This window comes from Spinacia oleracea, chromosome 5 (genome assembly GCF_020520425.1).
Source record: "Spinacia oleracea cultivar Varoflay chromosome 5, BTI_SOV_V1, whole genome shotgun sequence".
Classification (NCBI taxonomy): Eukaryota; Viridiplantae; Streptophyta; class Magnoliopsida; order Caryophyllales; family Amaranthaceae; genus Spinacia; species Spinacia oleracea.
Window position 1 is genome coordinate 19,333,028 of NC_079491.1, and position 11,449 is coordinate 19,344,476.

Consider the following 11,449-nt stretch of genomic DNA (forward strand, 5'->3'; position numbering starts at 1 on the left):
AAAATCATACACGCCATGGATGATAGGGCGGACGTGGATTTTGTGTTGGATCCGACACATCCCCTGTAACACCCCGACAATTCCCATTTTCTAAAATAACCCTTTTTTTAAATATAACTGTGGGGAATTATCAAAGTATTATCGCCCGTGTGAAAACGTACGGCTTATTCAGAATTTTGCAGCGGAAAACATAAAACTAACTTTTAGGTTCATAAATAATCTTATTACATATTAGGTCCAAAACCAATTAACTGAAATAAGGAAATATGAATAGTACGACAAATTTCAAATTTAAGTTAACAAACCAAATCACTTAATAAAGAAAATATAACTAAAAGCTCTCTAATCCCGATCCCAATGATGCATCATCTTCAAACCTGTAGATGGGCAACGCTTATTGATCCTTAGAGACTGCTCACCAAAGATGGGTCATCACAGGATCAATAAGGCATAGCCATGATCAACACACACAAACAAAGCACGTAATCAGCAAAGCTGAGTACTACATACTAACACAATAATAATCCTAATATGATACTAATAACGAACAACCCTAACATGATACTAATGAGCATAAACAAGGGCAGACAAAATATGGTAATTTAACGACCATACTTAACTAGGCTAGGCTAGACTGGACTGGACTTTTATAACAATAATATTGTTTTAATTGAAATAGGCAATGGACCGAGTTTTCTAGCTAGAGGTCTTCACTAAGGAAGACGAGGTACGGGCGCGACTCCGTAACCTCAGTGACCTGCGATATCGAGGAACGTTTGACTGAAAATAGGACGCGGTGATCAATCCGGTCCGAATGAAAGGCCATGGGCTACCACCATGAACCCCAACTCCTGTTTGTCCGTCACTTTAGACGTGCACAGTCTAAAGCTATTGCTACTCAGTTTCACTTTACATGATTTACAAATTGACACCCTGTTATGACTCAACAATCACATAAGGCATGCAACTCACATTTATTTACAACTGTTTTTATCTTGGAATTGAGTAAGTGATCACAAAGGCATCAAACAAGACTCATTCCAACTAACTCCAATCTTTTCTTTAATACTGATCAACCCCTGAATATGGGTATAAGGTTTCAACTTACTAAATAAGGTCCTCCGCCCTCATAAAGTAGTGAAAAGCTAAAAGGGAACAACAATTAACTGATCTGAATTATATACTGAATAATCTAGTGTTCCCAATCAAACATGTTTGCATCAATCTTCCATACTAACATGTTATAATCCTCAAAATGCAATAAAGGTTTAATATGTTCATCCAACAGTATTTAACATGCAATTTCAACCTGACTAAGTTCATCAACAACATTAACATAACCAAGTTCATCAACAATTCAACATGGTTTCAACAATTAGCACACATTCCAAGCACACAGGTATGTACGTACCTTGTGTAAACAAACTGATAGGCCACTTTAACACTTTCAAAAGTCGCCTAAAGAGAATTCTCCGCCTAAAACAACCAACAAGTAATCCCAATCAACCTCTAATCATTGGCAACCATAATAAAGCATTCTAAATGTATCCTAAACATATTTAGAGCCTTCCCCAATATCAAAACTTAAACATTTGATTTCCTAGCATCATAATTATTGAACTAGTGATTGAAATTCGTTGAAAACTTTTGCAAACATCGTACTTTAAATTTTCAGCAATATAAATTCATTTAAAAGCTTCACCATGGTCAATCTACGTTCCTAGTATCTCAACACAACCAATTCAATGATCCATACTCAACCTATCATGATTAATAATCATAAAAACTTTGAATTTCATACTTTAAACAATCAAAAACCAATATTTCAATATAATTAGATAATCTGAAAATTAATAACTTTATTATAAAATTCATATAATCTCAAATTTATAATTTAAATCACAAAACTCATAACTTTAATTCAAGAAAACTTAACTCAAACTAATAAATCATGAATAAACCCTAACTCAATTTTTAATTAACCAAAACTGAAAATAATTCGTTTATAATTAGCAACCCACAACTGAAAATCATGTTCAAGCCATAAAAATTATAAAATTTAATATCAAGAACATAATTTAAATTAACAACTTTTATTTAAAATAATTAGTTACTTAGGGTTTAAGAAATAACCACGAATTAAGGAGAGAGAAAAGCTGGACGGCGGAACGACAGTGGCTCGCGGCAAGGTCTACCGGCGACGGTGGCTGGGCCGCGGTGATGCTGCGAAAAACGAAAAGAGCTAAGGTAATGGACGAAAAACAGAGGGGAGGAAAGGAACGAAAGCAAGGGAGGCAGGAGAATCGAAGGAGGAGAGAGAGAAGGCTGAGATTACCGTGGTGGTCGGTGGCTGGGACGACGGCGCGGGTGGAGGTGTTGAACGGCTGCGGGTCGAGAGGTTGAAGAAGCTGCTCTCTTTTCTTTTCTTTTTCTGTTTACGTGAGTTATCACAAAAGAGGGGAGGGGTTATAGTTTTGGAGTTTTTATTGGTTTGGGCTTTGCCCAATTGGGCCAGGAGTAGAATTTAGGTAGTTGAATCCGAAAGGGTTAGGACTTGTTTTCTAATTTCAATAGAACGTGGTTTTGCAATTCGAATTCGTTTTAAAGTAAAACTCGAAAATACATTTTGATTTCATAATCATTAAAAGTATTCGAAATGAAATAAGATAATTATATTTCAATTATATATTCGTTTCTAAAATCCGAAATTTATGTTTAAATATATATTAAATATACTAAATATTCGTTAAAATATATAAATAAAATGTATAAAATTACGGGGGATTACAATCTACCCCTCTTAAAAGAAGTTTCGTCCCGAAACTTGGCACGAAAATTCACATTTTTTTTTTCCAAACTTTTCAACTTATTCTAATTGTAGAAGTACTTTGTACCACTCTTGTGCATTCTTTTGCCAACTAAGAGTTACTTGAAATACTCGAGAACACATTTTCTTATACGGAGAATCTATTTACTTGCATCAACATGTAAAGGTTGCTAAAAATAAGCATAAAACGCATAAAAATACCATAAAAATAGGTAAAAAGCGCGAATTTCTATCGCATTCTACCCCTCTTAAAGAAAACGAGTTACACCCTCGTAACTCACCTCAGAAAATAACTCTGGATACTTGATCTTCATTTCAGCTTCGGCTTCCCACGTTGCCTCTTCGTACTCGTGGTTTGACCAAAGAACTTTCACTATGCTGACGTCCTTATTGCGTGTACTACGCACTTTTCTGTCAAGGATTTTTACAGGCCTTTCTTCGTATGTGAGGCTACTATCAATCTGGATTCTCTCAGGCTCTAAGATGTGACGCTCATCAGGGATATAGCGCTTTAGTTGGGAAATGTGAAACACGTTGTGCATCTTTTCGAACTCCATTGGCAAGGCTAACTTGTATGCTACTTTCCCTATTCGTTGCAGAATCTCATATGGTCCTACATACTTGGCACTTAGCTTGCCCTTCTTCCCAAATCTCATCACACCCTTGGTTGGTGATACTTTCAAGAACACTTTATCACCTACTGTAAATTCATCATCTCTTCTTTTCAAATCAGCATAACTCTTTTGCCTATCCTGGGCAGCTCGAATTCTAGCCTGAATCATTTTTACATTCCTGACAGTCTCCTCAATGAATTCCGTTCCCAAGACTATATTTTCACTGAAATCGTTCCAGCAGGTGGGACTTCTACACTTTCTCCCATATAGTGCCTCAAAAGGTGCCATCTTAATGCTTGCATGGTAACTATTGTTGTATGAAAATTCGATCAAGTCTAGATGGTCCTCCCAACTACCCTTAAAGTCAATCGCACAAGCCCTCAACATATCTTCCATAGTCTGGTTAGTTCTCTCAGTCTGACCATCGGTTGCAGGGTGGAAAGCAGTGCTCATTTTCAAAGTTGTCCCAAGGTTCAACTGGACCTTTTGCCAAAATTTCGAGAGGAATCTTGAATCACGGTCTGAGATAATATCGGTTGGGACCCCATGCAACCTCACTACATGCTTAATGTAAGTCTTTGCGAGCTGTTTCTTTTTCCATGTCTCTTTAATCGGAATAAACACGGCTGATTTTGTTAGACGGTCCACAATAACCCAAATGGTATCATTTCCGTTCTTTGATCTAGGCAAGGCAGTAACAAAATCCATAGAAATGGAATCCCACTTCCATCCAGGCACTTCTAAAGGTTGAACTTTCCCCATGGGTCTTTTGTGGTCTATTTTGACTTTCTGACAGGTTAGGCATCTAGACACAAACTCGGCAACTTCCCGTTTCATATTAGGCCACCAATAGATTTGCTTCAGGTCTTTGTACAACTTGTCACCCCCAGGGTGCACAGAATATGGAGTATTATGCCCCTCATCCATAAGACGTCTCTTGAGTTCTTCACACTTCTGTGGTACACACCATCTTCCTTTGAACCTCAAACTACCATCCTCATGAATCTTGAAATCCACTTCCTTCCCTTGACCCATCTTTTCTTTGATCTTCCCTAAGTACTCATCCCCAGCTTGACTTTCTCTAATCTCCTCGAATATGGACAACCCCAATGACAATGCACTCAGTTTTGCTTTGGTTTCCCCAGGATTTACTATTTCCAGGCTAAGTTTCTGCATGTCTCGACACAACTCTTCAGGCACTACCAAGACATTCATACTATGGCTAGATTTCCTACTCAATGCATCGGCAACTACATTTGCTTTCCCCTCATGGTACTGAATGTTCAAATCATAGTCCTTGATCAACTCTAACCATCTTCTTTGTCTCATGTTGAGATCTTTCTGGGTGAAAATGTATTTTAGGCTTTTGTGGTCTGTGAAGATCTTACATGTTGCCCCATAGAGGTAATGTCTCCAAATTTTCAAAGCGAAAACAATCGCAGCTAGCTATAGATCGTGGGTAGGGTAATTAGCCTCATATGGTTTTAATTGACGCGACGCATACGCAATCACCTTCCCATTTTGCTGTAACACACACCCCAACCCATTCTTCGACGCATCACTATATACCTCAAACCCTTCATTCCCATCAGGCAAGGTTAAAACAGGTGCTGAGGTTAAACGCTCTTTGAGAATTTGGAAGGCTTCCTCACATTTTTCGCTCCACTCAAATTTTGATTCTTTCTTCATCAAGTTGGTCATGGGTCTTGCTATCTTTGAGAAATCTCTCACAAATCTCCTATAATACCCAGCTAGACCTAAGAAACTCCGAATATCAGACACATTCTTCGGAGTAGGCCACTCACTCACAGCTTGAATCTTGGCAGGATCCACAGAGACTCCTTCCTTTGACACATAATGCCCCAAAAATGCTACCTTTTCCAGACGGAACTCGCACTTAGAGAACTTTGCATACAACTGGTTCTTCCTAAGCGTCTCCAAGACAACCCTCAAATGTTCGTCATGTTCCTTTTCATTCCTCAAATAGATCAGAATATCATCAATGAATACCACCACAAACTTATCTAGGAACTCATGGAAAATCCTATTCATCAGATCCATAAATATGGCGGGTGCATTGGTTAACCCAAAAGGCATTACTGTAAACTCATAATGGCCATAACGAGTCCTAAATGCAGTCTTAGGAATGTCTTTTTCAGCTACCCTCAATTGGTGATATCCCGAACGCAAATCAATCTTTGAGAATACACTTGCCCCGTTCAACTGGTCAAACAGGTCATCTATCCTAGGCAAAGGATATTTATTTTTGATTGTTACGTTGTTCAACTCCCTATAATCAATACATAGCCGCATACTCCCATCTTTCTTTTTGACAAACAATACTGGAGCTCCCCACGGTGATGCACTAGGCCTAATGTACCCCTTGTCGAACAAGTCCTCCAATTGCGTCTTTAACTCACTCATTTCTGGGGGTGCCATCCTATAAGGTGCTTTGGATATAGGTGCGGTTCCGGGATTTAACTCTATGGTAAATTCAAGGGTTCTAGCCGGTGGCATACCCGGAATCTCATCCGGAAATACATCTACAAATTCTCTTACGATTGGGACATCCTCTATCTTTACCCCAACTTTCTTACTTACATCTTGGACACTACAGAAAAATAGTTCACACCCTTTATTGACCAGTTTCCTCACTTGTAATGCGGAGATCACCCCAAAGTTCCTAGACTTCCCAAAACGTCTATATGATATTGATTTCCCAGTACGGTTCTTTAGGCTTACTTTCTGAATCTCACAATCTATCATGGCCTTGTATAAGCTTAGCCAATCCATCCCCAGAATCACATCTAGGTCCCCCAAACTAAATTCTATCAAATTAGATGGAAAAGTGCAATCTTTTATCTTCAAAGGCAAGTTCTTAAATAATTTCGTACACCTTATTGTTGCACCATTAGGCATACTAACAGGTAAATCAATTGCCTCAAAATCTACTAACTTCATATTTTTAACAATAGAGGTCGAAATAAAAGAATATGTTGCCCCTGAATCAAACAATGTTTTAACAGGTAAGGAGTTGATAGAGAAAGTACCCGAAACTACGTCTGCAGAACGTTCAGCTTCATTTCTACTCATTACGAACAGCTTTCCGGGAGCCTTGTTGTTATTGTTGTTTCCATTGGCAGGTTTGTTTTGGTTTCCCTGGTTGTTTGGTGCCCCAGCAGGCTTCGAACCTTGGTTCCCCGAATGGTTAAACCCTGGTTTCCCTTGGTTACTACTCCCACTACCATTCTGCTCTCTCTTCTGCTTTGTAAAGCACTCATACTCTCTATGCCCCTTCTTACGACAGTAGTTGCAAGTTACCAATTCCCCCTTACAGTCCTTCCCAGGGTGATTGTTGTTGCACATCTTACAGTGATGCACTCAGTTAGGCTGGTTTTTGTTGGTGTAGTTATTCCCCTGGTTATTTCTTCCCTGAAAGTTACCATTACCATTACCATTCCCATTTCCATTTCTATTCCTTTTGAAGTTCCCCTGACTTCCCCCAGCATTAAACTCTTTCCTTTTATCCCCAACAACAATATTCTTTTTGTCCCTCCTGGTCTGTAGGCCATAAATATGGGCAGCTCTTCCATACACAATGTCTAAGGACGTAAAGGTTTCCCCGCCTAATCCCAGTTGGATCTCATCGGTTAACCCCTGCTCAAACCTCTGAGCCTTTAGTTCTTCAGTAGCTACCACCTCAGGTGCAAACCTCGACAAAGCTATAAACTTACTGTAGTATTCAGCAATGGTCATATTCCCCATCCTAAGGTTGATAAATTCCTGGGCTTTCTGCTTCCTCATAAAAGGAGGATAAAACTTCCCCCTCAAAGCAACAATAAAAGAATCCCAATTGAATCCCTCAGCAGCACTTAGTCTAGTCCCATTTTCCCTCCACCAAAGGTCGGCCTCATCTTTCAGGTAGAGGACAGCTTGGCCTACTTTCATATGCTCAGGACAGTTTACCGCCCCAAATAGTTTCTCAAATTCCCTAATCCAGTTTTCAAGGAAGGTAGGGTCTGCCTGCCCCTTAAAGTATGGTGGCTTAACTTTCGCAAGCCTTTCAAACATGTCCCCTGCAGAATCGGGACGCTCAGTTCTTTCCTGGGTTAGTTTTTCCGCCAAGAGGCGAATAGCAGCAGCTAGGTCACTATTATTGGCCATCCTAGAGCGCGACCTGAAATTAATATGCTCTAATTCAGGTTCAAAACTTTACTTACATTATCCTCTAACAATGCAATATCACATTAACATTCAAAATGCACACGAAATGAACAATCATGCAAAACATTCAACTGAGAGACAAGGAATAACTTCAATCATCATGAATAATAAGTTGGAATAAAGAAGAAAACATTCCCCTTGCGTGCCCGTAAAACTTTGATCCCTTAGATAGTCAATAATCTAACTTTTATTCCTCAGAAGAATGTCAATAACAATCCTAAATATTAACACACATCTGTTCTCAAAATAAAGTAAAAAGGTTCTACGATATAAACATAAACTATGGTTGGGCGGATTGTCCAACGTTTTTCTCACACACAACTAAATATGTAAGCAAAGCTAAAGGGAAACATCATCAGACTTGTCCTTTGATTCGCTATAACCTTCTAGGGTGAATAACTCATATTTAAGTTCATCATCGTCATCCATATCAAAATAATAAGCTTCTTTTCTTGGCCTAGAGGATCTTCGTAGACCTTGAAGTTGATGATTAGCTTCCTCTGGCTCAGGCTCAGGTTCAGGTTCAGGTTCATGTTCAGGCTCAAACTCAAACTCAGGTTCAACCTCCAATTCATGCTCGAACTCAAACTCAAATTCTTGTTCGAACTCATACCCAAATTCATGCTCAAACTCAGGCTCCGAATCGCTTTCAGGTCTCAAAACAGCTTGATAAATATCGACCCTAGTTTGCCCTCTAGCACGATCAAATTCACGAAGGGCTTCATCATCACTATCAGGTTCTCCTGCTCTTAAAGCTCGACGCAGAACAAGTTCATGGCTGGTGTAACTGTTAATGTCAGACTCGTAATCCATTTCATTTTCATCATCTCTTAGAACAATAGGGTTAGAATTGCTCCCTATTCTATTTCCTTGTATGCCAGACATGATTAGTGATCTATAACAATTAAACATAGTTTCTATGTTAGTAATTAGTACTCTCGCTTACCGTATGATCCCACAATACACAACTAGTAAGAATATGTATTAATGGCAAAGCATAGGAAAGACACGACAGTTAGCAGGCACAAAAGTACAATCATGTTGACATAATGCAGACACAATGTTTCTATTCTATATGCCCTTTCCTATGCTACCCATCTCTCAAAATAAACATAGTATATCAAACATTGAAGCATAAAAGAATAAAACGAGAATGATCTATAAGAATTAATTTGTTTAAACGAATAATTATTTAAACGACAAATAATTAATAAATAAATACAATATTTTTTTTTTTTTTTTTTTTTTACGGTACTGTAGCAGCAGTAAATTTTTTTTATTTATTTTTTTTATTTTTATATATATATATATATATAATTACGAAAATATTAATTTAAAAAAAAGAACGAAATACATGAAGTCACACAAACAAGAACGTATTTCAAAGCATGTAATTCAAGAGTTAATTTTAAAATAAATTCAAACATTTTTAACTAATAACTTTCAATTTATTCACTAGTTGTAGTTTACTTCAACGAAATTCTTTTTATGTAACTAATTAGTTAGTTAGGTGCCTAAAATTTAAAAAGGTAGACACGAAATGTCAGTAAAACCTTTAGCTCAAAAATACCACTTTGTAACACCCCGACAATTCCCATTTTCTAAAATAACCCTTTTTTTAAATATAACTGTGGGGAATTATCAAAGTATTATCGCCCGTGTGAAAACGTACGGCTTATTCAGAATTTTGCAGCGGAAAACATAAAACTAACTTTTAGGTTCATAAATAATCTTATTACATATTAGGTCCAAAACCAATTAACTGAAATAAGGAAATACGAATAGTACGACAAATTTCAAATTTAAGTTAACAAACCAAATCACTTAATAAAGAAAATATAACTACAAGCTCTCTAATCCCGATCCCAATGATGCATCATCTTCAAACCTGTAGATGGGCAACGCTTATTGATCCTTAGAGACTGCTCACCAAAGATGGGTCATCACAGGATCAATAAGGCATAGCCATGATCAACACACACAAACAAAGCACGTAATCAGCAAAGCTGAGTACTACATACTAACACAATAATAATCCTAATATGATACTAATAACGAACAACCCTAACATGATACTAATGAGCATAAACAAGGGCAGACAAAATATGGTAATTTAACGACCATACTTAACTAGGCTAGGCTAGACTGGACTGGACTTTTATAACAATAATATTGTTTTAATTGAAATAGGCAATGGACCGAGTTTTCTAGCTAGAGGTCTTCACTAAGGAAGACGAGGTACGGGCGCGACTCCGTAACCTCAGTGACCTGCGATATCGAGGAACGTTTGACTGAAAATAGGACGCGGTGATCAATCTGGTCCGAATGAAAGGCCATGGGCTACCACTAGACCTGTCAAACGGGTCGGTCGGGTCGGGTTGTAAAAATTTACTTTCGGGTTCGGGTTGAATCGGGTCGGTCACTTTCGGGTTCGGGTTTACAAATGCTTGTTCAAGACCCAAAACTTTCGGGTTCGGGTCGACCCAACGGGTTGAGAGATTTTAAAACGCGCATTATATTTTCATTAATTTAGGTGAAAAATATACAAAATATTGGCACAAGTTAACAAATTTTCCTACGAAAGTTTATATTTTGTCAAATTCAATCATAAAATGGCGTATAATTCAAATTAAAATCATATTACACAGAACAATAGTAAAAACAACGTGTCTTTTATGCTTAAATTTTCTCATAATCTCATTTATTGCTATAAATACAATGATTTTCAATCGGTCGGGTCTAAAACGGGTTCGGTCGGGTTTTGACCCATTCCTTTTCGGGTTGTTCGGGTTCGGATAAAATCGGGTTACGGGTCACAAAATCTTGTTCAGGACCCAGTATTTTCGGGTCGGGTTCGGGTCGGTTTTCGGGTCGGGTCGATTTTTGACAGCTCTAGCTACCACCATGAACCCCAACTCCTGTTTGTCCGTCACTTTAGACGTGCACAGTCTAAAGCTATTGCTACTCAGTTTCACTTTACATGATTTACAAATTGACACCCTGTTATGACTCAACAATCACATAAGGCATGCAACTCACATTTATTTACAACTGTTTTTATCTTGGAATTGAGTAAGTGATCACAAAGGCATCAAACAAGACTCATTCCAACTAACTCCAATCTTTTCTTTAATACTGATCAACCCCTGAATATGGGTATAAGGTTTCAACTTACTAAATAAGGTCCTCCGCCCTCATAAAGTAGTGAAAAGCTAAAAGGGAACAACAATTAACTGATCTGAATTATATACTGAATAATCTAGTGTTCCCAATCAAACATGTTTGCATCAATCTTCCATACTAACATGTTATAATCCTCAAAATGCAATAAAGGTTTAATATGTTCATCCAACAGTATCAAACATGCAATTTCAACCTGACTAAGTTCATCAACAACATTAACATAACCAAGTTCATCAACAATTCAACATGGTTTCAACAATTAGCACACATTCCAAGCACACAGGTATGTACGTACCTTGTGTAAACAAACTGATAGGCCACTTTAACACTTTCAAAAGTCGCCTATGTTAAAGTGGCCTAAAGAGAATTCTCCGCCTAAAACAACCAACAAGTAATCCCAATCAACCTCTAATCATTGGCAACCATAATAAAGCATTCTAAATGTATCCTAAACATATTTAGAGCCTTCCCCAATATCAAAACTTAAACATTTGATTTCCTAGCATCATAATTATTGAACTAGTGATTGAAATTCGTTGAAAACTTTTGCAAACATCGTACTTTAAATTTTCAGCAATATAAATTCATTTAAAAGCTTCAC

General features: G+C 37.8%; 1 long non-coding RNA gene across 1 annotated transcript; it reads right to left on the reverse strand.

Annotated features, from left to right (window-relative positions):
• Nucleotides 1-9,360: 9,360 nt before the first annotated feature.
• On the reverse strand, nucleotides 9,361-11,190 carry LOC130461046 (uncharacterized). The gene is made up of 2 exons (XR_008921348.1): nucleotides 11,144-11,190; nucleotides 9,361-9,587 (listed from the first exon to the last, which is right to left on the reverse strand). It is a non-coding gene; the product is annotated as an uncharacterized lncRNA (long non-coding RNA).
• Nucleotides 11,191-11,449: the final 259 nt, after the last annotated feature.